The sequence below is a fragment of the Phyllobates terribilis genome, unplaced genomic scaffold (assembly GCF_046119375.1).
Source record: "Phyllobates terribilis strain yellow unplaced genomic scaffold, ASM4611937v1 Scaffold_13__5_contigs__length_258822181, whole genome shotgun sequence".
Classification (NCBI taxonomy): Eukaryota; Metazoa; Chordata; class Amphibia; order Anura; family Dendrobatidae; genus Phyllobates; species Phyllobates terribilis.
Window position 1 is genome coordinate 121,784,869 of NW_027362773.1, and position 24,267 is coordinate 121,809,135.

Here is a 24,267-nt window from a genome sequence, read left to right on the forward strand (position 1 = left end):
ATTCCACAGTTGTTTTTTAAGTTTTTTTTATCATGTTCAATAAATGCTAAAACTGACCTGCCATTATAATTCCCCAGGTCATTATGAGTTCGTAGATACCAAACATGTACAGGTTCTTTTTTATTTAAGTGGTGAAAAAAAAATCCAAAGTTTATTAAGAATAAAAAGTCGCCATTTTCCGAGACCCATAGCGTCTCCATTTTTTGTGATCTGGGGCCGGGTGAGGGCTTATTTCTTGCGCGCAGAGCTGACATTTTTATTGATACTATTTTGGGATAGATCCGATGTTTGATCGCCTGTTATTGCGTTTTATTGCAATGTTGCGTCAACCAAAAAAACTTAATCCTGGCATTTTGATTTTTTTTCTCATTACACTGTTTACCAATCGGATTAATTCTTTTTATATATTGATAGATTGGAAGATTCTGAACGCGGTGATACCAAATATCTGTATATTTGAATTTTTTGTTTGTTTTATTTTGAATGGGGCGAAGGGGGGTGATTTGAACTTTTACAAGTTTTTAATTTTTTTAATATTTTTAAAAACTTTTTTTTTTTGCTTTTTACTTGCTTCAATAGTCTCCATGGGAGACTAGAAGCTGTGATGATCAGATCGCCTGTGTGTGTGTTCACTGGCCATGAGCGCCAACTGCTGGGCAGCGCTAATAGCATCCTGGCGATGCCAACTGTAGGGGTCTCCTGAAGACCCTGGGTTGTCATACCAACCCATCGGCGGTCAATTGACACGGCGCCGATGGGCGGGACTAGTGACGTCCTTCCGCCGTGGCCATGTTAAAGAGATTGACAGTGGCATTTAACATGTTAACAAGTTCAGCTGTCATGTCCCCGGAAAGGTGCGGAGTCATCGTACCGCACATGTCGGTAAGGAGTTAATAGTATTGATCTTTTCATATAGGCCAAAGAGACTTTTTGGGCCCCACAGGCTCCAGGGCCCGGGTGCGATTGCAGCCCTTGCACCTATTGCAGTTACGCCCATGACTATACCTCTCATCACCTGGAAACAGCACCAAATTGAGTGCGACTTTCCTTTTCTGAAGCCCGTAGTTTCACTGCTCTCCACTAGAGGGCGAATAAGTCTTTTGGCTTGTGTGTAAGTGCGAGTCTTGGAAAGTCGCTGTCACTGTATATAGGGCATGCAGCAGGAGCGCACAGCACGATCCTATATATCCAGGAACCCCGATCACACGGCTGTAGACGCCGGCCATGCACTCAGCTAGCACTTTTGGAATACATGCAGCAATGGGATTATAACTCAGGAGAACTCTGCCTCCATATTGCAGAAGGTGAGAGCCCTGTAACCTTTATCTTCAGGATAACTGTGCTGTCTTTGTGTTTTTTGTGACTTTTCTCGTACACCAAAAAAAAAATAATAATTCTCTTTTTTTTGCCACTTTATAAAAAGTAAAGCAGAGGTAGTAGCTGTGATATTTTTGTGCTGTAATATTTTTTTTTTTAGCTGTCAATATCCCCTGCAAGGTGGTAGAATAATATGACACAGAGGCGATGTAGTCACAGTCATCATATTAGATCACGCTCGGTGTCTTATTGTATGTTTTACATGTAAAGTAATATAGCGGAACCGCTTCTCTATAGATTGGCGCCATCATTAATGCGTAAGAATTGACATTAGTAACATGGAGCATGTACGTATAGGAACATATGATGCTGTTCCCTGGATACCTATTGACAGCTATAGACTTTTTTTGGCATTGGAAAGAGATATAATTGTATAGTTCTGAAATAATGGTGCACATAAAAGTTATTGGGTAAGTTTCACAGAATGTGCCTTATAGTGCAGGCAATATCTTAAGGTATACGCCACTTGTGGCACCAACAAAAGCATCATTTGTTTAGAAATGTCTTGAGTCCAGAAAAGTATTGATGTTGTTGACCAATGCCCCCATAATCAGGAGCATAGCTAAGGTGGGACTAATGGGGCATCTGTGTGGAGGTGCCAACAAGTCACTTTGCCTTGGCAGTGATATTTACATGCAGGAATGGGGGAAATTGACTGATCAATGTGCAAGGGTGTAACTTGGAGGTATGATGGGGCATTTGCCCAATAGGGAACCAGCTGGGGTACCAATTACAACTCTTTCTTGGTATGTAGACACAAAGTTAGGGAATCAAACTGATGTTTTGTCCCCCCTGGGAAAGAAAACCTATCAACAGCTCTGGGGCTAGTGGAGCATGTGTCCAAAGGATGACAACAGGGACATCAACTGCAACACTTCAATGGTATATAGATACAAGGTTAAGGCAACAAACTGAATCCTTGCCCCCAGGAAAGGAAACCTAGGTACAGCTCTGAGGTTGGTGGGGCATGTGCCCAAAGGATGCCAGCCGGAACACCAACAGTAACTCTTCCTTGGTATGTAGATACAGGGTTAAGGAATCAAACTGAATCCTTGTCCCCAGGAAAGGAAACCTAGGTACAGCTCTGAGGTTGGTGGGGCATGTGCCCAAAGGATGCCAACAGGGACGCCAACAGCAACTGTTCCTTGGTATGTAGATACAGGGTTAAGGCATCAAACTGAATCCTTGCTCCAGGAAAGGAGAGCCTAGGTACAAGTAGTGTACTGTGTAACATTATTTTGCCAAGAGAAAGCTTGCACAGCTCATCAAGAAATGAGAAGTCCTGATTGATGGCATGGCGTCGTTGGCATGTGTTCATGTGAGCTGTCACGGCAGCCCATTCACCTGTCTGCACGTTATATCTAATACAAGCTAAGGTGATGGATACAGGAATAGCAGGTATCCGTCATTATACTCCCAGATCCTTTCATAGGTTATAGTTTATGATCTGGTAAACTAATAAGGGTGCTGGGTGCTTCAAGGACCGGCTGGGAAGTAGTGACAGATGGGTGTGGTAGATGAGTCTGGCTCTACTAGAAGAGGGTGCTGGAGGGGAACATGGAGATGCCGCAGCACAGCTGTGCCTAGTAGGGGGTGAGAGGGCAGGAATAGCTTAAGACAGGACATGATTATTAGGGTGTAAAATAATCTGTAATATAGGCGTGAAATCAATGATTGGGAGAGGTGAGTGATGGGCAAAGGGTACAAAATTAATTATTTGGCTTGGGGCTGAAAGGAGAATGCACTAAACCAATTCATACGTAGAGATTTGGCAAAGCTGAATTTTTAGATTGCACTGTTTGGAAACGCACAGAGATGGTGAAAACCTGCAGAAACCAAGGGGTTAACTAATTAAACGCGTGTGACAATGGGAGTTCTGCTAACAAACCCAGCGCTGCTACATTTGTATCTTATGAGCCTTTCGGCGGTTTCTATTTTGCTTGGTTAGTTGAGGTGTTTATATTACCTGGTACCACAGTAATAAACTTGTGCACACATAACATCTTTGAAAAACAAATATTGACATGTGTAGACACGCTCTTTGAAGGTGTCAAAGAAATTTGGAGAGTTTTGAAATTGAGAATTTTTCTTTTTAGAGAGCAGATATTGGAGCTTATCTAAGAAGAGAAATCCCCAAAAAAGTGGAAGTGTTGCTCCTAGCTAACATAATAATGAATGGGGATAATTGGATTAGACGATGCGGACAACGATTCTGTTTTCACTTTGTTTTCCAAATAGTCTAGGGTTACATCTTCAGTATGACAGATGTGGGTAATGAGGGGTGAGTAATTAGCATTGCTTGGAAATTGTGTTTTTAGATCTCCGATTGGAACGTTGGGAGCGCCGGAATGTTATGGGACTAAGTAAAAAAAAAATGAGCGCAGCAATAGGAGTGAATCTGTACACAATTATGGCATGGAATGCAAGTTCATGAGTAGTAGAGGACATGCATAATATCAAGCTGCTCATGGGTTTGTAGGGAAGGAAGCAGGGAAGACAGCAAGCAGATAAAGTAGGTGCTGTGGGGTCAGAGCAGGTGCAGTTGGAAGGGTTGTGCATCAAGCAGATTTTTTCCACTTTCCAACTGCAATATTTTTTGCTTTCCTCTTGATGCCGTCCTCCACCTGATCAGAAACCTCCATTTATAGATAAAGAAAAAAATATTCCCCTACATCGAAGCAAACTATAAAAAGCAAGAGCCATGACAGCAATCACAAGCAGAGGGTCCCTGGATGCAGTTAAAAATACGGCCCCCAGAGCCTGGCTGAAAAAAATGGGATTATTCACAGGTGGGAGCCATAAAGATGCTGTACAAAAAAAGAATCTCATGTATTCATTTCTAATGATATGATACATAAACAGAGCATGTTATTAATGTGGGTATTAATAAGGTGTTATTCAAATGAAAGCAAACATAAGAAGGAGCCATGGGCTCTGCCCACGCCTGATAAGGACACAGCTATGGCATCATCCCTTGTGTGTGACTGCGGTTAATTATGGAGGAGTCAGGATATTTGTAGAGTAATACAACTTTCCCAAGTTGGATAAGTGCTGGAGTTTAGGAAATCTAAGCAGGACTCTTTTGTTACCCTCTTAAAATGTGATGACTTATATAGTATGAATAGAAAAAAATGCTAGAAATATAAAAATATCAGATTGGTAAATTATTCAGAGCAAGGTGAAAACCCAATTTAAGATCCCACCGATCCTATAAATTCTTCATCGGAATAGAGTGTTGACCAAACATGCATGCCAACACTCCATTCCTTCTCTATGGGACTGCCAGAGATAGCCTCATTCTCATGGCCCATCGAGGTCCCAATGATGGGACTTCCACCAATCTGTGATTTATTTTTTTTTAAATGTTGGGAATAACCTTTTAAAGCGCACCTGTTAGCAGGATTGTGCTCAGTAAACCACATACACTGTCAGGTGGGCACCGTTACACTGAGTAAAATGATACCTTTGTTGATGAAATCTGTCCTGTGGTTCTTTTATAATCTTTATTTTCATTCCTGAGATAATGAGATGCTCGTGCTTCGGGGTGGCCTTTGGGGGGGGTTTTATGTGGGGCTCTGCTTATGTATTCCACTGTATGGCTTCTGACAGGTCACTGTGCCTTCAGTGACCTGCCTCCCATTTTAAATACTGCCTGTGCAATTTGTGTGCCACACATGAAATTGACATGCACCTAAGTGTCGCCCACTGCCCGCGCATGTGTAGTAGCATCTTTCGGTTGCCGAGATGCTACTGCGCACAGGCGGGCACCATTTTGCTGGAGGAAAAAGAATATGCCTGCTGCAATACGGCAACCGAAAGATGCTACTGCGCATGCGCAGGCAACGGGGGCCATTTTGGTGCATGTAAATTTCATGTGTGGTACACAAAATACACAGGCAGTATGTAAAATAATAGGCAATCGCTGAAAGCACTGTGACCTGTCAGAAGGCAGAAATATGAATACATAAGCAGAGCACAAGATAAAACCCCTCTCCAAAGGCCGCCCCGAAGCACGAGCATCTCATTATGGCAGAAATTAAAATAAAGATTATAAAAGAACCACTGGACGGATTTCATCAACAAAGGTATTATTTTACTCAGTGTAACAGCGCCCACCTGACTGTGTATGTGGTTCACTGAGCACAATCCTGCTGACAGGTGCGCTTTAAATGGCAAACCACAAGCGAAGACTCATTAATGCCTCTGTATACAGAATTTACTCCTGTTTTGACAAATAGGAGCCAGACCCCAAAACTAAACCTAAATCATTAGGATATAATTGCATTAATGTGATGTGACTTTACATGGGGGCATTAGAGGGCACTAGGCTAAAACCTGTTACTCGTGCCAATACAAACTTGAAAACCACAGGAGCAGATTATACTGGAGATATCTGCAGGCCACTACCTAAAGTCTTTTTTTCCAGGGCTATAAAAAGTATAAAAAGTGATATCATAAAAAAGTTCTGGTCTTCTATCATCTGGCACAAATCTGAACTCTACAGGTCATCACTAGTAAAGAGTCATGGTCTCCTAAGTGTCTTTATTGCATTTTTATGTTTGATCTAAATATCTTATTTTTCAGTGGATTTATGCCCCTGACTGTTGAAAATACATAGATCAATTTGCCCCTGTTTTTTTTTTTTTTTTTTTGCCTCACTGTAATTATTCATCTCTTTATTCCCAGCTATCATGCACAAGATTTCTCATAGTTGTTGGCTTGTGGTAGAAGTTGGCAGTGATTAATGAGTGCATGGATATAATGAGCACTGATTGGTCACGTGGTGCTCGCTGGCATCACAGCAGTATCATTTTTTGTCACTTTCTAATTAATTATGTGACGCCCCCAGATTACACATTGTCCTGGTATTTTCAGAGACAACGGAACAAATCGATTACTGGAATACGTTGAGTTGGAGTATGGCCAATTTGTTACTCCAGTAGCCAAAAGAAAAAAGATTTGTGAAATAATAAAAGAAGAAAAGAATAATTATATCACATCTTCTACTATTATAAAGGGCAGCAGTCTAATCTGGTTTTTCACTAATGTTACATAGTTTGAAAAAAAGCCAAATGTCCATCAAGTTCAACCAAGGGATGGAAAATAATCAAAGGAATGAGCATATGTACAATCACAATGTATGATCAGGTCCAAAAGGGCAAATCTTTCCATCCTGATCCCAAATGTCGATCAACTGGATCAAACATTCAAAATAGAACTTTACACATTTACATACCGGCAATTATTTATGATATTTTCTTCTAAAATAAAACATCCAAGCCTTTTTTTGGAACCATTGACGGTTCCCTCTTTGACCACCTCCTGAGGTAGACTATTCCACAGAGTAATAGTTCTTATGGTAAAGAAGCCCCGTCTCCTATGGAGATTGAACCTTTCTTTCTCCAGACTTAAGGAGTGCCCTCTTGTCTTTTTAGGGGTTTTACTTGAAACAGATTTCGACCATACTTTTTTTATGGATTATTTATGTGCTTGTACAACTCTCAGTGTCAGACTGAAGAACATTGGGCCCACCAGAGGATTTGATTCTGAGGGCCCACCTTTCTCCCCCACTCAAGAACCCCATAGCAGCTGCAAGGTTTGCACTACGAACTCTCCTGAAGGAGAAGCCAGGGCCCACCAGAGGATTCTCCGGTTCTCTGGTGGGCCAGTCCAAAGCTGTGTTCAAGTTAATCATGTCCCCCCTTAAGACATCACTTCGTAATACAGTATATTATGCATATAAAGCCACTGGTGTTTGTTCCAGACTAACTTTCCCCCAAATTTGCTCATAACAGTGTCTTCTATAAGGTGGTAACTGAATGAGAGGAAGATGGATCCATAATGAGAAGGTGGTAGATAGGTAGGAGGTAGAGCGAGTATATGGAGGGATGGAGATCTTGAGGTGAATAGTAGAAAGCATGAGATTATTGATACTCATCAAGGCTTCACTCAAACAATTCGTCACATTGAGATCTTTCATCATTGGAAAAACCAACATATTCACCACTTTTACTCTTTAAATTACATCTTCTACTCAGTTCTCCTCTTGCTGTCTAGGGCTTTGCAGAAAAAAAAGTCACTAATTTTGGTGCAAACATCATTGTCCTCACTCATTCTTCTAAAAAAAAGTTGGTGATGCCTAGAGGAAGCACAAGGACCTCTTTCAGGTAAAAAAAAAAAAGTGCCCTATTTTACATCAGAAATAAGTGTAAATAATTGCGCAAATCTATGCCAGCCTATAGCTTTTGTATATTTTACTTTCTGGGACATGGGTGGCCAAAGATGCCCTGAATTTATTAAGAGGCATTTGTATTTTAATAATTTAGATACATCTCATTCCAGTGCACTTCAGAATAAGCCAGTCTTAATCATTTCCCTAAAATTCCTTCCCCCATGGTTGCATTTCATAAATTATTCTCATGTCAAAAATCCAGAAATGTTGGATAATAGCTATTTTAAACTAATTTGCTGTGTTTCTCGCATATAAAAATATATTTTTCTTCTTTTCTTCCTCATGTCCCTCTTGCTGGCATTACTTTTGGTCTGAGCAGAATAGGTCTCCTTCTCCCTCTGGCAGCTGACAATATAATCCCTTCCAACTTTGATATAGTATTCTAAATAATTTACATTATTCTTTATGATGGACAACTCAGGTTCTGCAGAAACTCTTTTTGAAGACAAAAGTGGAGGCTTTGAGAGTGGGTTCCCATATACACTGCCAGACATAGTGTGACCCCCAATGAGCCCTTCATACACTGCTGTCCTGAGTGGTCCCCTATACAGTGTGTCCCATATGATGTCACTCACAGTGTGAGCTGCATAAAATGCCAGATACACTGTTTCACTAGTGCCAGAGACCAAACCCCCTCTGCATGGCATCAGCCGCCACTAACTTTGTATAATAAATGTATATATATTACATAATTATGTTCAGTAGTGCTTTGCAGTTCTGAGGGTATATCTGCAGACAACCACACTAATCTGCAATTAAAGCAATGATGTCATACTCCTGGATTCGATCCCTTGAGTTTGCACTCTGTGGTCGGCTTCTCTTTCTGCCGAGCCACAGAAGACACACCTTTTCTCTGGGTGTTTGGGTTCTGCTATTCTGACTGCAGTCTGTGTAGCTTAGCACAGGTGTTTTCATTCCTCTGCCTATCACCTGTTTGGGAGCAGCTTTATATTCTGTCCCCCTGCTGGCATTTCCTGTTGGTGATAGATTTATTTAGATGTTCTGACATTCTATTAATGTTTGGAACCAGTCTAAGGATTTTCGCTCTGCTAAACATTTACACCTATTTTCTGGTTATCATTAGGAAGCAGGCAGTATATTTGTTTAATAACACTTGCTGTATTCTTTGTTTGGGATTTCGTTATTTACTTTACTCACTCTGAGATCTTTCCTTTGTTCAGCACACTTCTCCTTTTGTAGGTAATTCACACTTTGCTCTGCCCTCCAGTTCTTTAGCAGGAACATGAAGCATCTCAACAGCCATTTAGGCCATGTAGGTCTGAGTTGCCATCTCCTAGTTTGTGGTTAGGGCTATCTCTGAAATCGCAAGCACCATTAGGGACTGTGGGGTCAGGATATCTAGTGTGTACAGAAAAAGGCAGGGTCAGTTGCAGTTTTTTAGTGTATAACCTATTCTCTCAAGTGAGTTACTACACAGGTATAACACTTAAAATGTTGGGAATTCATCTGATTGCCCAGGGTAGTGCATTCCAGAGAACTGGTACAGCATGAGAAAAGTCTTGGAGAGGTGATGGGAAGGTGCAGATTATGAACAGCACTGGTGAGGTGGTAAACACTAGTGAAGAAGGAAACATTGGTTGGTGTATCACTGTGGGGAGCTTTTTAGGTGAGAGGTTTACGTTAAATCCTAAATTAGGCAAGCAGGGCAGTGACTGGCACAGGCTAGAGGCATCAGTGTAGAGGTTGGACAGAAAGATAAGCCTGGCTTCTACATTCAGAATTATGTGCATAATTATTATGTAATTGCTATATTGTGTGACACAGTACAAAGAAATGACACGAGAGTATAAACTAGAGCAAAAAAAGACCTGCAGTACAGACTTTACAGTACATTATAAGGGAAAAAAGTATTGCAAGCATTTGACATGTACAAATGGGATTTGGAATGACCCCTTCCATCCTGAACAATTTTTGCACTTAAAACGGACTATCCCCAACCATGCCTGTGAAATGTGTGCTCACGGTGTTGTCATGTGTCTTAAAAGAGTCTTGTAGCATTTGCAAGAGGCGCAGCCTCTGTGTATTGTGAGAAATGAGAGAAAGGCTTAGTACAGATTGTCGCGCTGCTCAGTAGAGTTGGGCTGGCTTGGTTACAACGTGTCAATGCTGGGATTTGATTCCATAAACAACATACTAAACTGAACATACTTGACCCTATTTGCTGCTAAGGTACACATGAGTCCTGCCAGTGCCTAGGAATGTAGGAGCATGCACCCACCCTGCCTGGGGAAGGAACAAGAGGAGAGCTCATAAGCCTGAACTACAAGTGCCTGACAAATGTAGAAGCCTTTGTATTACCAGAAGGCTATCTACACCAAAATATTTGCCTAGTGATACAGACAAAATGAATTGATGAATCATCCGACATTCAATGGTTTACATAATAGCAATGAGTATTCGGGAAATATACTGTATGCCATCGCTAATTTCTCCTGTTTATTTGTGCGATCATGAATGCCTATACCTGTCCATTGGGCATACAGCGCTGCCATCCTTAATAGGTCAGAGCATACCCCAGGGGGCATCAGTGGAACACATAAGTGTCTGGAAGCTGCGGTGACAGCGAGCAGTGGCCGTCATGTGGTGCATTGACTCATTATATCTTTTGCTGGAAGCTTAGGCTGACATGGAGCTGAGCCTTGACTTGCTTTTCTTCAGAAACAGTTGATTGCAGTACAAATTGCCATTGTTTAACAGCGAATGTCTCAGAACATGTTCCCCACCATCCCTTGCTACATATATAAATAACTAAATGAATTTTCCAAGACTTTAAAGAACTTGTCTCATTTTCTTAAATGATTAAAATTGCAAAGTTGATTGTAAAAACAAAGCAATTTTGCAATTTACCCCATTATTGAAATTCTTCAAGAATGAAGGGATTTAAAAAATGTTTTATTTACTGCTCGTTGTCTAGATTACCGGCCACCGCTGCTGTCAGTAGTGGTCAGTCTCCTAGGCAAGGAGCACAACACCTGCAAACTCTTTGCAAAGAGCTGGATCTGGCCAACTTTAATGCCCCTGTGCTTGTCTGAGGCTGCCGAGGGAAAAATGCCTTTAATTGAAGCATCGGAGAACGCAAAGTACTGGCCACCGCTGCTGTCAGTAGTGGTCGGTCTCCTAGGCAAGGAGAACAACACTTACAAGCTCTTTACATAGAACCTTATCTGGCCAACTTCAATGCCCCTGTGCTCCTCTGAGGCTGCCAAGGGAAAATGCCTTTAATTGCAGCATCGGAGAATGTAAAGTATGTATCAGCAGGTCAATAATTTGACTTGATGCAAATGGAGGTCCTATATGGGGCAAAGGTCAGCAAAATGGTTCTTTTCAAGCTGGTCTTGATGAGGAGGTGACATGGAGTGCGAGGTGAGGCTCGTAATTCTATGTACCGCGCCATGAGTCTTACTCCAGTCAGGGACAGGAGTAAAACTTGTGCAGCATAACAAAACACCACCATTCATCATAAATTTGACGAGCAAGGGTCACCATGCCCACTTTCTCGGAGCTGGGCGACAATGGCATGAAAAAGCCAAAAATTGCACAATTTTGGCACAACTCTGCATTGCACAAAAAGTTTGAGGCTTTTTAAAGCTTTGTTGAATCAGCCCCTTTGTCTTGTAGTTCTGTCCCTGGAGGCAAACGTAAATAATCCACTGACATTATTTCATGCTCTTGGTATTCAATAGTCTATGCATCTGCCAACAATTACAGAGCAGGTGTTAAAAGAGTCATTTGTGGCTCCTGAGACACTCCTTGAGGAACCTTGATGTAGACCATTTCCTTTAAAAAAAAAATAGCTAAGAAGAGACTGTCGAAAACGTCATCCGAACCTCCTCCAGTGATATCTCTGCATTATGGGATAAAGAACCTTATATTGTTTGGTTTCATACATAATGAAGAAGAGGGCCCCTGTGCAAGAACAATATTTGGACCCTTTGAAGTCCAATAGCTCCTGATAATTCACAATTTCACCTGTTTTGGAGGCAGGTGGCACCTCTATGTCTTGGGGTGGCACCTCTACTTCTTGGGTTGCACCAATGATATGTCCGCCGCTGGTTCCTCATGGAGAAATGACTTGTACAGAAGACCATTCATGATGCATGATGGTCCGATCCAGCTGAAAATCATGCAGGGCTAAGAATATTTTCCAAAGAAATAAAGATTTCAAATGTCAAATATAGAATTCGTACATTATTAGGGTGGTTGACTTTGAAGTGACATTTTGGCATTACCTCCATGCATCTTTTTTCAAGTGGGCAGTAAATTATAGATGAGAGTTATCCTTTGTGAGATCATTTTAGGCTCCGTGAAGCTAAAGAAGAAATTAAGTAATACTAGTAAAACCTTATTCACACGTCAGTGTTTGTCATACGTGTGGTGACCATTTTTCATGGACAGAATACTGACGCATTGCATTTTATAGGGCTATTTATACATCTGTAGTTTTTTTTATTGATTGATGAATAACAAAAAAAATGGAGGCATGTCCTACTTTCACTTATTTATGTATGTGTATGAATGTTATTTTTTGTGAGGGTTGCACAAGGTTGGCATTGTTACTTTTTGAAAGTGCACTGGAGGGGGCATTATTGCTCTTTAAGTGAGCACAAAGAAAACATAAATACTTTTTAAAAGGGTGTCACGCACAGTGTAGGAAAAACAAAGTGCAACACGAAGGGATGAGGGGAAGGGAGCCCAGACACTAGGGAAAGGGGGAAGTAGAGACCTCCTAGGTTGATCTAATATCACCCTGTCTCCCCTACCATCCCTATATTGGTTCCTCACCAATCGCCGAACAGGAAACCTAAGCCCTGTAAATCCCTAGAGCTAGGTCCTGGATAGGGAAGGGGGGATGAGCACTGGTCAGTGCCCACTATAAACTAAAGACAACAAGGGAGACAAACACAGGGGGGGAGAAACTTAGTTTGAGACGACTTCAGAGAGATTACACCAAATGTCCTCCAGACTACCAGAGATGAAGTAAGCCAACTGCAATAGCTCCAAGCCTTCACAAGGGAACATGTGAATATCACCGGCACCTCCCTGCAGCAAACTAAAACCAGGGTGTCAATCAGAGCAGGAGGGAGGTAGCTGCTGGGTCCTAAAGTAAGACAGATTTAAGAAGGCGGCTGTAATGCCAAACAAAGTGACCTTCTGCAACCAGCTTCAGAATGACTGTCTGTTACATCTGACACACCCTTGACAAAGGGCCTCTGAGGGAGCATTATTTAATTTAAGGGGATACTCAGGGAAAGTTATTACTGGGTAAGGGGGCCCAATACTTGACTTGCTGGCGACCCCTGCTACTCCACTCAGAAGTTGCCGCCTTTGTCAGGTTTTTTGAAGGGGATAGAAAGTTGACATTGGTCCCTCAGCCACTTAGGGTGCATAAAAGTTTATTGACATGCCCCTGTTATCTTTTATCCCCCACAGTCCACATGGCAGCCCACAATAAGGATTACAAGTCTTTACTTTAAACCCCCTACAACTCCTATTAATTTCATTAGCCCTTGTTTGAGCAGTTCTAACTCCAATTTAAAAGTTTCTGGGATTCATTTTATGGCTGGTGATGACCAAGAAAATGCACAGGCGTGTGATTTCCAAGATACTCCACTGAAGGAATGAAGATCCCGTTTTTATTCTCTTCTTGAATATAGGTGTACCATATGTAAATGTAAGCGCTTCTTACATAATAGTAAATAGCAATACATAGCTGCATAATAAGTAAAGACACTCCCTGTATCCACCCATTTTACTCACACCCCTCAGCAGTTCTTTCTTTCAGTGAGTTCTTGTGAGAATTACCACACCCTTCGAGATTTTGGTAGGCCTCAAAACATTACAGGGGTTGTTTAGGACTTTAACTTTGATTATCTATTCTTAGGATAGGTCATCAATGTCTGATCGGTGGAGGTGCGACACCCGGCACCCCCATTAGTCAGCTGTTCCCGTTGTCAATGGTGGCCGGAACTTCTCCGTTACGGAGCTGCACAGCTCCATCGACTGTATAGTGGCCATGTCTGGGTACTGCACGTCCACATTCAAATCAATAGGGGTCAGATGCGCTGTACCCAGCCGAGGAAACAATTTTGTCGACAGAGCTGTGCAGTTTCGTAACCGAACAGTTCCAGCCGACACTGGGAACAGCTGATCGACAGTGTTGATGGATGTTGCACCCCCACCGATCAGACATTGGATAGACCATCAATTGACTAGACCTTTCTTAGGGATAGGCCATCGATGTTAAAGTCAGGGACAAACCCTTTAACCACCTCCTTACTCTAACAAGCACTTACATAGGGGACTATGGTGTACAATTATGGATATTTTTAGGGCTCTAAGGAGGAACGTTTCTCCTTGTGGAGAATGCCAACTCGAACTCTAGCGCCAGCTATTGGATGTAGAAATCCTAAAAGTTAATATCAACCCCTTAACAATCCTTGCCACATGACTTCGGATAGGAATCAAAACCAGAAACCCCATTTGAAGACATATGTTTCGGGGTATTTGCCCATCCTCAGTGTAAAGCAGGAGATCTGATTTGGCTGGGTGAGAGGCTTATTTAAAAGAATAGGCTATTTGGATATTTTTTTAGTGATTAGTGCAGATTTGTTCTTTTTGTTTTATTTTAACGCAGAAAAAAAAAAGATTTGTATTTGGTTGTTTCCAAAACCAAAGTAAAAACCTAAAATGTAAAAACATGTAAAATAGTGTTCCTTTATAAAAAAAAAGACAGAACTGCAAAAGCCCAAGCACAAAAACGGAGAGGTAGTAGTGATATTTCACAGAAGTGCCTTTCTCTGTTTGTGGAATGGAGATTAATCTGTATATCCTATTTATACTATAGGATTTTCCTCCATTCTGTTTTATGCAAAAAAATAATCCTCAATCCCAAACAGAAACACGGCACAATAAATTACATGCTGGAAGCACTTATGGGATCAGCCCTTAACGAGGTCAGAATACTTCAGAGATTGTCGCCAATGACTTCCTGAGGGATACGTTTATATTGCAGTGATATACAGATGGACCAGACCTCCCCTCCTATACATAATGTTTTATGAAAATGTAATTCTGCTTGGCTGCATTGGTTACAGGGGAAAATTAGAAGCATTTGAAGTGTGAACAGAGCACTTAACTCCTTCAGCATCCAGGCTTTTAAAGGATTATAGGGGAAATTTGGGGAAGGGTGACAACAAGCCTACCATGTCCTTTCTGAGACTGGTCCTTGCAAATGGTAATCAACTTCCCCCGCAAACAGACACACAGAGCCTGAGATCATGTGTAATTATATAGTAAGGAAACTAGTCAAGAGAGTGCGGGGGAGGCAGTAGACACCTGCTGCAATATATGTATATATACATATATATATATATATACTGTAATTGTATGCATATAGTTATTTTCATGATGCAGAGCTGGAAACCATCTATTCCTGGAAATATACACATTACGACAGAGCAATTTTTTTTTTTTTTTTTAATAAACTAGTCAAGGTTTTTCTTAATTCCGAAAATATTTTGCCAACTTTTTTTTTACCCATAGAGTAGCATCAAATGTAATTTTTATGCACTGGAAAGGAAAAAAAATTGAAGTCGAAATGGGTTGCAAGTCACGTCTACTCCTGAATGATTCACTGTTGCAGGCTCTGGAGAAGAATATGTGATGCATGTCAGAGTCAATCAAAAGATATCATGTATGTAGTAGGGTTTCCAAACGGCAAAAATTGCATGTCTAATGTGACACTAGGATCTGGAAGAAGAACCGATGAAATGTCTGATCCTTGGACGTACACAAGCTCGAAGGCGGTGAGATTCCGTTACCGACTTCTCCTTACGAGGGGAGGTAGAAGATCTTGTACGGCCTCCAGTGCAGAGAACTAAGGGTTGTCCTCCTAGTCCTTGGATATTTCACACATTGACTGCTGTTTACTCTTGGAATAAAATATTCATTTGAACCCTAGTTGCCTGTCGGCTTAATGATATACATGTACAAGTCGTACTTCTCACGTGATCATGTTCTGCAAGGTTACATAATTATGGCTTTACGTATGACTCAGAAATTAGATCAGAATAATTCAATCTACTACAAGGCATCATCAAACAAGGTAATTTTGGTTGTCAAGCATTTGAAGAAGTTGTGTCCCAATGAGTGAGAAGGGTTTAATTAAGTTACTTTTTACTTGTGGATTGTCAAGACAGTTTTCTCTATGTGACAACCTATTATTTATGGAATTCAGAACATATAGAACATGAAATAGACCTTACCCCACTTTGCAGACATTGATACATTCTACAGGATATAGAGATGCGCTAATTTGTATCATTCAGGTAATAAATATTCCCCAAAATTTTGGAATTTCCTAATTGATGGTTTAAAGTGGTCCATGTTTAGGTGATAAGTTTGAAGCTTCCATTCTAGATCAGTATGATTTAAAGGGGTTCCATGGGCGTAGGACATTAATGACCTATCTGAGAAAACATCGGATGGCACTCGGACCAATGTGATTCTATGGGGCTCTGCACATGTTCAATTATTTCCTTGGACCGAGCCTGTAAGAGGAAAAAATTGCAGCATGCACAATTTGCATTCATAAGTCCAATCGCACTCGGCAATGCAGGTCAATGGGTCCGTCAAAAAAAATCGGTCCGCAGACGGATGACATCAGAGTGCGGTGCAATTTTCACAGACTGACAGAATGGAGAAGATGGAGACGTTTTTTTTTCCATCTTCTCCACATCCAAGAAAATCAGATGACACTCTGATCAAACTCTGATCAAAGTGTGAATAGCATAGTCTAACCAATTTTCTCGGATGAGAGAAAATACAGTCATGTGTCCCTAGCCTTAGGATAGGTCATCCGTATCAGTTCTCTGGGGGTCCAACACTGACATCCCCCTTGATCAGCCACTACCAGCTCCAGCAGGTGGATGTAAATATTAAACGTAGCTGCACTGCTTTGTGCTGCAGAGTAGTCCAGTGCAGTTCAACATTAACATCCGGGCGTAGCTGGAGTTGATAACAGCTGATTGGTGGGGTGCCGGATGGTGGACCCCACTAATCTGATATCCTGTAGATAGGACTTGATATAAAATGCCCGGAGAACCCTTTTAAATAGGGTTGGCCTGTTAAAGAGGACCTTTCACAAAATCTTTTCACGTTGAACTGGACACATGTAACAGTGGCTGCAGAGCGGAATAAAACTTTTTTTTTTTTATTTCGCCTTTCCATTGCGGAGATGTTACTATTTGGCACTCAGTGAGTTAACTTTTGTTAAAGGGATTGGTCGTCCTTGGGGTACAAGTCTGCAATCGCTCCATGTGACTGTAGACTTGTGAATCCTCACATTGGGCGCATTGCGTGCTGTAAGGATTCTCCGATGCCGGTGTTTGGAGCAGCAGGCTCGTGACTGCTAGTATGTGATTTGCATACATGTGGTCACATTCCAACTAGTTGGTGGCCACATGATAATGCACATAGTCTAGTTGGAATGTGGCCATCCATTCCTGGTAGTGGAGAATCCTCACAGCTCGCAGACTTGTACCGTAAGGCTGGACAACACCTTTAAAGTGAACCTGTCAGCAGGATTTTGCTAAGTAAACTACAGGCAGTGTCATGTTGGAGCTGCTGCACTGATTAATATGATATCCGAGGTGAAGAAATCCATCTTGTGGTTCTTGTGTAATCAGTGTTTGCAGTTGTGAGTTAATGATATGCCCGTGCTCCGGGGTGGGATGGTGGACAGGGTGTTTCCTTGGTGCAATATAAGACCTGCCCAGAGGTATCTTCAACTTCAAAAAATTCACAGACACCTCAATTTTTTTACGGACAGGACAAAAAAGTGACCAATTTTTTCGGACTGTCCCGGAATTTCTGGATGGTTGGGAGGGTACCATATTCAAGACAAATGCAGCAGTGGAACCTACGTTGATCAGAAATTTATAGTATATCTTGTACATATGCTATAAATGTTATAGAAGGAAAAAAAAAATCAAAATGAAAAATGTACAACTCAAAATTTTTTTTTAAAAAAAAAGAATATGATACAGAACTAAAAACAGAACAAACAATTTAAAAAACCCTTGCGTCCGTATACGAGCCGTATTTTAGCGCACATATCCCTGAAAGAGCTTCTGTCTCCTTCCCTGAATGTTAATCATTTTTGGCCGACGCTGTATCTCCTGATATTCTTTTCTATCTATTTATTGTTCTTGATTGTGAAATGCTTTGTGCTCTCTTCGGTGATATCGAAATCAAAATATTTATTATACGTATATTAGATCGTATTATGTATCCGTCTGTCTCCACATATATTACACAGCGCCGGAGCCAAGAATGTGCATGGCAATGTTTCTAATTCTAACAATAGACAATAAATGTTCCCTTCTTGATATTGTTATTAATAGGAGCATAATTAGTGTTATTGTTCATGACAACAGAGCGGCGCATGTTTATATTTATCTGCGGAGACAAAGCTTTAACTGTTGCTACACTGTAATGTATAGCTCTTCAGGGCAGGAGTTTTATTAGATAGCAAGCTCTGCAGGGCAAAAGGCGCTTTGATATTTCAGTACAGCGCTTGTGAAATGCAGATTGTCTTAATTGCATTGTGTTGACTCATCGGCATTGATGTCCTTATTAAACCCTGTTCCTGAAAAACACTTTGTTTTATATACTGAATTGCCCAAATTTGTCTTTAAAGGGCTTTGCTTTCAATGGTTATTTATCACCTACCAATATGATAGTTGAGAAGTGACTAATTGCTAGAGTCCGCAGCACTAGGACGAACCCCGAACACTATAATGGGGGTTCTGTGCTTGTGCAATTTGTATGGAGCAGAAGCTAAACAAGAGCTCAGCTGCTACATTAAATATCTAGAAAGTTGGGTTCATACAGCCGAAATTCATGGTCCCAGAACTTACAACCTTATAGATGCCTTTGAGACTGTACATTCGGCTCAGGAAAAGAACAGATGCCAGTGTGACTAATGCTTTAAAATATTAAAAGAATGGAGCAAATCTACTGATACCAGTGAGCTGCTGAATTTTAAAATAATTTTTGAAAAATTGTAGTGTTTTTGGTCCACTACTCCGTATTACTTTTTATGACTGCAGACTTGTGAATTCTCACATTGTGCACACTGCATACTGTGAGGCTTCTTCAGTGGCGGCGCCGGGGAAATCATGTGACTGCAAGTATGCGATTTGCATATGTAGCACCCTGGGGGCTCGGTTGCTACAGAGGTATTGCATCTCTTCCAGACGTGCCATATCTCACTCTCAGGTAAGGATGGAGTGTGGATCAGGACCCCGATACCTGCATGCATTACACCACATTTCCGGGGGGCAGGGCGACCGATATGCTCCAAGTAGAGCACGACAGTCCATGTCCCTGGCTGGAGGGAACACCGAGGAAGGGGGAACCCTGTAGTGCAGGAGCAGGGAGGAAGCAGTTCCTGGGTACACCTAGAGGGAGGTACAAAAGGTGGGCACCATCTTAGTTCAGGGAGTAGTCGGTTCAGTTGAGTCAGAGAGAAGATGTGACAGAGCAGGACTCTGTGGAGCTCTGCTCCGGACGCGGGTCTAGCCTGTGAGGCCCAGTCAGCACTGAAAGGAGAGAGAGCGTTGGGGAAAAGGAATGAAGAAGAGCGGAGGAGGCTCCAGGAACACAGAGGAAAGAAGGGACCCCAGGGGTGTGGACCGGCTGGTAGCCACCATACTCCCGCATCTACCTGAGTAGAGGGGTCAGGCCAAGGGGGAGACCGGTCCCTGAAACTGGTGGAGGCGGGGAACTACCCTCAACTAGAAACCGGAGGCTGTGACATTTCATATGGTGTAGCCCCTCACTACACCCGCTAGGAAGGCACCACATAGGGTCAGGGAAAACTGGCGCCGAGGTTTACCCAGAGAAGGCCCGAGGCAGCCGGACAGAAGCGTGGTCACTGGTGGGGTATGACAGGCCAGAGGAAGGACACAAAAAGGGGGTCCTGCGAAGCGCTCCAAAATTATCTGAGAGTTGGCCGAGCCCCCCCTCACCTGGTGAACATGGTGCGATGCGGGAAGTTACAGCTGGCCGGAGTAACGTGGAATAACGAACTGTGAGTAAAGATCCTGGACTGCATTACAGAGACTCTGAGTCATTATTCTCGCGCACCATCACCCCCATCATCCACCTACACTACCCTGGGGCTACACTTCTCCCGTGGGGAGTTATACCATTCCTGTGCTGCTCACCAACACCAACCCCAGCGGTCTGCCCTGCAGCGGCGGTTCATCCTGACCGCAATCCACGGGTGGCGTAGTCGAACATTTGAAAATAATGAAAACCATATCAATTGACTGCCATTGGTTTGACCACCCTGAACCACGGGACCGGGTCATCGCCACGGTGACTACAACCCCCAGCATCCCACAAAAGGCCCGGTTCCGGGTTCCCCACGCGGCCCAGGGGGCGAGTCACATACTTCTGGTCACATTCCGACTAGACATGTCCAGCAAAGCCGCACACGTCTAGTCGGTATGTAACCGCATGTATGCAAATTGTTATGCACACGCCCGGACTGACTGGCGTGTGCGGGTGTTGTGGTTCCACTGGACCATGGACCGGAGAGTGCCTGGAGGGGCGTGACTAAGTATCTGGCCGATCCGACCAAGGTGGCACGACGGCATACGACGCCAGTGCACCAGGGAGAAACCGGGCAGAGGGACCAGGTGCTACTCCAGGTCAAACTCCGGACACGGGGGTTGACCCACACTGGGATTACTGGAACAGGCAGGTTAGGCTGGCACAGACTGGTGGATGTAAGCAAACACGGCAGGTATGCAGATGGGTGGATACAGGCGAGTATGCAGGCAGGGAGGTACTGGCCGAAAGGACGGGCTGGAGCACAGAAAGGTTAAGACCCAGTACAGACTGGGTCACAGAACCGCAGATGCGGTAGACAACCACAGCAGAGAGGGAACGCCCGAAGCGGTGGGCAAGAACAGAGCAGGACGGGGCTGCAGGAGCAGCAAGCACAAGCAGGGCAGGACAGGACTGCCGGAGCAGCGGGCAGAAGCAGGGCAGGACAGGACTGCCGGAGCAGCGGGCAGAAGCAGGGCAGGACAGGACTGCCGGAGCAGCGGGCAGAAGCAGGGCAGGACAGGACTGCCGGAGCAGCGGGCAGAAGCAGGGCAGGACAGGACTGCCGGAGCAGCGGGCAGAAGCAGGGCAGGACAGGACTGCCGGAGCAGTGAGCAAAAGGGTCAGAGCGGAGCAAGGCTGCGGAGCAGTGAGCAAGGAGTCAGAGCAGGCTAGAACCGCCGGAGCGGTAAGCAAAGGAGTCAGAGCAGACTAGAACCGCCGGAGCGGTGAGCAAAGGAGTCAGAGCAGACTAGAACCGCCGGAGCGGTGAGCAAAGGAGTCAGAGCAGGCTAGAACCGCCGGAGCGGTGAGCAAAGGAGTCAGAGCAGGCTAGAACCGCCGGAGCGGTGAGCAAAGGAGTCAGAGCAGGCTAGAACCGCCAGAGCGGTAAGCAAAGGAGTCAGAGCAGGCTAGAACCGCCGGAGCGGTGAGCAAAGGAGTCAGAGCAGGCTAGAACCGCCGGAGCGGTGAGCAAAGGAGTCAGAGCAGGCTAGAACCGCCGGAGCAGTGAGCAAAGGAGTCAGAGCAGGCAAGGCTGAGTAGGGGGGACAGGGCTCTGTTCACACGGAACAGACAGGAAGGGAAAGGCAGAGCCAGACACCCACAGGGTACTTGCAGAGAAGTAGCGAGTGGACCACAAACTCACAAACGGGAGTACAGAGACAACAAGCAGGAGTTAGGTACGAGTTCAGACTCTGCAGAAAAAGGAAGGGAACGGACATAGAGGCAAAACAGGTAAAGGATAGGAGAGAGTTCAGACTGGAACTGAGTGTACGGAGGAGACCGACACTGCAGCGGAATACAGGAGCGGGTCTGGGAATACGGCCCCCAGAGAGGCAGGACGAACAGGCAAGGAGCGTGTTCAGACAGGACAGACAAGATACAGGAGCGGGTCTAGGTAATCGGCCCCTAGAAGGCAGGAGGAACAGGCTAGGAGCGTGTTCAGACAGGTCAGACAAGATACAGGAACAGGTCTAGGTAATCGGCCCCTAGAAGGCAGGAGGAACAGGCTAGGAGCGTGTTCAGACAGGCCTGGAAATACAGCCTCCAGGATAGGCAGACAAGAGAACACCGAACGGGACCTGGCACCTTCAGAGTGCAAGCACACACTGAATGAAACACTATGCTCAGGCAGGGATTGATGGGAGCAGCTGAGCTATATACCAGGTGACAGACAGCAATAGGCTGAGGACGCACAAGGGGTGTGACCCACAGCAGGTACAAAAAGCAGGAAGTGATCGGGCGCCGCCCTTAAGCAGCAGAAACAGACACAAACAGACAGCATGGAGGTAAGCCAGAGAGACATTCTGGACTGGAGATCAAGTGCGCGCTCTTGCACAGTGGGAGATGGACCACCATGCAAGGACGCCGCCAGGTATGTTACACAAATCACATACTTGTGGTCACTCTTCTGGCAGCAGAACCGGAGATCCTCACAGTGCACAGTTCGCGTGGTGTGAAGATTCACAAATCTGCAGTCATATAGAGTGACTGCAGACTTGTAGCCTAAAACTGGACAAGCCTTTTAAGTAAGTTTCCCAATTTTCAGGCAAACTGATGGAGTCAAGATGGCCAGAAAGACTCCAAGGACTCTAGTCTGTAGCCTCCAGACCAGAGCCCTGTAAACTACCCCCTACCTGCCGTAATCTCTATCACCTGATTCACAGACCCGGTGCGACGCCATTGTTGTGGAATGACGCATGTATGACATGGCATCAGCACTACTACTCAAAAGAAGTGCCGAGGATACTGGCAGGTAAGAGGCAATTCTCAGCTCTCAAGTTCGTCGGCCATAGACTACCAACATAACCGCTGGATCTTTGTCTTGCAAAATTTTTCCATCATCTCTATTGTAAAACACAGCCCAAACGCCATTCTATTCAATGCAAATACACCAAAAAAAGTGGTGCAATTACATTACCCTAATGTGCTTCCATACTGCACTGCGTTAATACTTCTATACACTGGGGATAACTCTTATTAGGCATCGCTGCTCTTAATAAATGATCTGGCTGACATCTAATAAAGTTGTGCTTATGCTCAATTGCTCACTTCTTTCAATTCACTTCTACGTGGTCCCCATCAGTCCCCGAGCCCCATAACAGATGCTCTACAATGATCGCATTTCCCATAGAATTTATCCATCATTATACCTTGTAGCTCAATAAGGGATTTTTTTTGCGATAATAATAAAAAAAATAATTCAATTATTAAAATAACCTCAGATTGATAAGAATATATATTTTTGGAGATTTTGAACTATTTCACCATGTACACCGCACCTAAGGTGTTAGGTTTCCACTAGATGACCTCACACTAGGAGGGGATCCGGAAAAATAACATAATAGCCCCTCCGCGCTAGTGCTATCTGTGTGTACACACAAGGTCATGCTTTCCTATGTAGCATCCCATGGGGATGAGTGCAGGAATAGCTGAGGGAACAAGAAGGGAAATTACTTGGAAATTACTTGGAAATGCATGTTTCCTGCTGGTTTTAAACATGCACGCTACCTATGTATTCGGAATATAAATGGTAACTTCCATTGCTGCTTCTATATTACATCATACCTCTTATGTATAACACAATGGAACAATATATTATATTAGCGCACTCAGGCAAGAATGGAGTCCTAGCAATGCGCTTACATGTACCTTATAGAAAGAGGAAATTGGTGCTATTCATGATCTATTAGGTGACCTCAGTGGGAAGAGCGTTAATATCTGTCAAGTTGAAAATGATATCTGATCTGCAGGCAGGATGTTATAGAGCAGGAGGAGCTGATCAGTTTTATTGTCACGCAAGGTGTGGGAAAGACTAAGCGCAACACGATGGGAAGAGGAGAAGGAAGCCCAAACATTAGGGAAAGAGGGAGTGGAGACCCCTAGGCAGATCTAATATCACCCTGCCTACCCTACCGTCCCTTTATAGGTTCCACACCTATCACCGAGCAGGAACCTAAGCCCTGAATGTCCCTAGAGCTTGGCCCTAGATAGGGAAGGGGATGGGGTGAGCACTGGTCAGGCCCCACTACAAACTAAAGACAGCTAGGTAAAAAAAAATGGGGATAAACTTAGCTTGAGTAGACACCAGAAGAGTAACGCCAACTGTCGTCCAAGGGCACCAGAGAAGAAGCCAGCCAACAGCTAGTGCTCCAAGCCTGCACAAAGGTACATAGAAGTATCACCGGCGATTCCCTGGAGCAAAATGAGTGCTTTTAACTCCCATGGAAGGGTATGTCAATCAGCAGCAGGAGGGAGGTCGCCGTTGGGTCTTAAAGGAAGAAGGATTAAGAAGGCGTCTGCAGTGTCAAGCGCAGTGACCTTCTACAGCCAGATCCAGAGCGACTGTCTATTACACCTGACACACCCGTGACATTTATGTACATTATTATGGGAAATTTTTCAGTAAATCTTGTATTTTATTCATTGAAACACTATAGTTTGCTTACATAGGAGTCCAGTGGGCAGTCCTATTCTGTGATTGACAGTCTTCCCTGTATGTGTGCATGCAGAGATAG

General features: G+C 43.7%; 1 protein-coding gene across 2 annotated transcripts in view; it reads left to right on the forward strand.

The window, feature by feature from the left end:
• Nucleotides 1-1,108: 1,108 nt before the first annotated feature.
• Nucleotides 1,109-24,267, forward strand: part of CHRM1 (cholinergic receptor muscarinic 1) — a 214,035-nt gene continuing 190,876 nt past the window's right edge. For both annotated transcript variants that reach the window (XM_073659519.1, XM_073659521.1), the window contains exon 1: nucleotides 1,109-1,304. The gene's annotated coding sequence lies outside the window, so the exon portion shown is untranslated. The remainder of the gene's footprint in view (nucleotides 1,305-24,267) is intronic.